This window comes from Aplysia californica, unplaced genomic scaffold (assembly GCF_000002075.1).
Source record: "Aplysia californica isolate F4 #8 unplaced genomic scaffold, AplCal3.0 scaffold00198, whole genome shotgun sequence".
NCBI lineage: Eukaryota > Metazoa > Mollusca > Gastropoda > Aplysiida > Aplysiidae > Aplysia > Aplysia californica.
In genome coordinates, this window is record NW_004797468.1 from 225,226 (window position 1) to 228,558 (window position 3,333).

The following is a 3,333-nucleotide window of genomic DNA, read 5'->3' on the forward strand; positions in this document are numbered from 1 at the left end:
CACACACACACACAAATATACACACACGTACACGCACACACATACGCGCGCGCGCACACACACACACACACACACACAAGCACATACACACACACTCTCTCTCTCACTCACACACACATACGCACACACACACGCACACACACACACACACACACACACACACACACATACACACACCAACACGCTCAAATACACAAGCGAACACAGTGCACTCATGAACTTAAGGCATCTACCCTTCAACCAGGGGCGAAGGCTGACTTGTTTGAAAGGTAATCAAAGTGAAATGGGACCAGATAGGGCCTGGAGATATCACACTCACACAATTCACAAGAATCTTACTGGCACTGGAGACTCGAGGCGGCAACTCTGAGTTGTGAATGAAAACAAATCCTGAATTCATGTTGTATGCATATTCAACCTCTAAAATGATCTGGAAAGTATTTTATTAAATATTTTTTCTAACTAACCTTAAATTTAACTTTAGATTTGAACACACGAACACCAAGAAAAGAAGCAGAGATGTCAATACTACAATGGCAGACAGCCGAAACACTTTGGTAGAGCATGCCAATTATTAATTTTTTATTTCACATTTGGCTGTTTTTTGTCAAGCTTTTCGCAGCCAGGGGCCGGTGTCATAATCGAGGTCACGATCTGATTATAGGACGTTAAAAAGTCGAGGAAAAAAACAAACAAGCACTCGGAGCAATCAAGGTATTATTAGGAGTTAGTTCCCCTCACATCTGTGAGGTAGACTCGACCAGTGTAATAGTTCGCTTACATAATTAGCGAGTGTGGGTGCTTATAACTGTATCTCGAAAGGGGTGAACAGGGTATGCGGCAAATAAAACAGTTTTGACTGCTATGCCCATGTTCCATTCAACTCTATTGGTAGACTCTTCCAGCCTCACTTTAAGCTTACTTAATCAACGCTTGCGACTGCTTATGGAGTGGCCCGATAGGGGCGAACAAGTTATTTCTGTGGTAATGAAACGGTTTTGAAGGTTAGGCTTAGTCTATTGTTCACTGGTGATCATGAACGTCTCTTTACTTTTAATTTATGAGGTTTACGTCTATAGGTGAATTTGACTGCGACAATGTTTCAAAATTAGGAAGGGAAGCAGTGATTATTTGATTATATAGACGCTTCGCCTCTGCCTTCAACTGAAAGAATTATAGATCAGCAAGTACTTACCTTAAAAAGAGGGAAAGAGAAAGAGAGACAGAGAGAGAGAGAGAGAGCGAGATAGAGAGAGAGAGAGTGAGAGTGAGAGAGAGAGAGTGAGAGAGAGAGAGAGAGAGAGAGAGAGAGAGAGAGAAACAAATAAAACTGTAGGTATTTTGTTCCTTCATTAGCCCAGTTTAGATCAGTAAGGCGAATCCGTGCTAGAAGAGATCACTGAGAACATTAAAAAATATTTTCTCACGTTGAACTCGAACTTGAGTATTCTGTGTGCAATAGTGAAGCGTCTAAATGCTACGCCACAGACACTAGCAGAGGGGGGGGGGGAGAGGGAGAGAGAGAGAGAGAGAGAGAGAGAGAGAGAGAGAGAGAGAGAGAGAGAGAGAGAGAGAGAGAGACAGAGAGAGACAGAGAGAGAGACCGACAGACAGACAGACAGACAGACAGACAGACAGATAGACAGAGCCCTTCGGCTCGTAGAAGGGTTCATACACATCCACCACTATGGTAGGTCTGGCGTCACAGCAGGCCAACCTGTTCATTCAGGAACTCACTGTCGACATCTTCTTCCCTCCCTCTCTTTGGAGCTCTACAGACGGGGCATGGTACCCACAGACTACCAGATGACTCATTGTGAGATGATGTCTCTGCAGACCCAGAAGGCCCTGTAGTTGTAAGGAATAGGTTGCTTGGAAACAGATGACGTCCTTACAGGTATCCTGGCAAATGCTCGCTGGCCCATGACGTGACGATCCTCTGTCTGAGTAGATTTGGTCACCCCTCTAATTATTCTGCCCCATGAACGGAAATATTAATAGCAGATAGCCAGGAAACAGCAGGTGGCGGGAATTGGGCAAAGGCAAGCTACGCTTGGTGATGCAGACGACTCCCTGTGGAAGGAACGCGTTACCCCTTACTGAATAGGACCCCTTACTGGACTGCTCACATGATCACTTGTCATTGGTTGCACTTTGTGACTCCCATCTCTCAGAACTAGGATGTGCCTACACCCCCTATGGTTGTCTACTGTCTAAGAAATCCCCGTGAAGGTTGATGGAAAACAGGACAGTGAGCATTGCACCTTTGTTCTCTTGTGGCAAGACTTTTGGGCACAAGCCAGTGTCAGGACAAGAAAGAACGAAAGAAAGAAAGAAAGAAGAAGAAGAAGAAGAAGAAGAAGAAGAAGAAGAAGAAGAAGAAGAAGAAGAAGAAGAAGAAGAAGAAGAAGAAGAAGAAGAAGAAAGAAGAAGAAGAAGAAGAAGAAGAAGAAGAAGAAGAAGAAGAAGAAAGAAAGAAAGAAAGAAAGAAAGAAAGAAAGAAGAAGAAGAAGAAGAAGAAGAAGAAGAAGAAGAAGAAGAAGAAGAAGAAAAAGAAAATAATTTTATTATACAGTGGCGTCCAAAAGAATCTTGGAAATGTAATTATTATCAACCCGTGTAGCAATATCAATTTAAAGCTATAAAATCTGCATCATGTGACTTTTTAATAGCCATCTATGTTAAGAGGTGCCCAATATGGTCACTCAAAACTGACCTTAAAAAATCAGGTTTGGCAAAACTGTCGAAAATCAAAGAACCATAAAATTGTCTTCGCGTGTGAATTGAGGAGCATCAATGGGCATACATTGCATATTATTTATCGAAGGAATGGAGAATTTTGTATCTGCAATCAACAACATAATTTGTTACGATATTTTGTAACTATAATTTCAAACAAAACGGAAAACAAGGAAATCACAAATACCACTCAAAACTTGGACTTATCCCTAAATGTGCACATTGTTATTTAGGTTAAGAGCAATTGGTTTTGTGTAGTGCACGAACCCTTTAGACTTCGACTCTATCAAATTTTGGACATTATTATCTGTCATTGCATCCCAAATGTCACAGACATTTTCAAACAAATGGTCTGAATTGGGAGCAAAGTCGCTTTACTTCAGTTGCTATTTCTTGGAACTTCACATACCTGTAGGATTGATATCAGGGCTATTTACTGGTGACCAATCAAGCTTTGATTTGATTTGGTTTCCAAAAAGTGTCTGGTGGCATTGACCGTGAGAAAAAGTGCTTTTCTATGCATGGAGATGTCAACTTAAATGACACCATGACGAAAATATGGGTGAAAGACATGACGTTCCAGCACATGCGCGA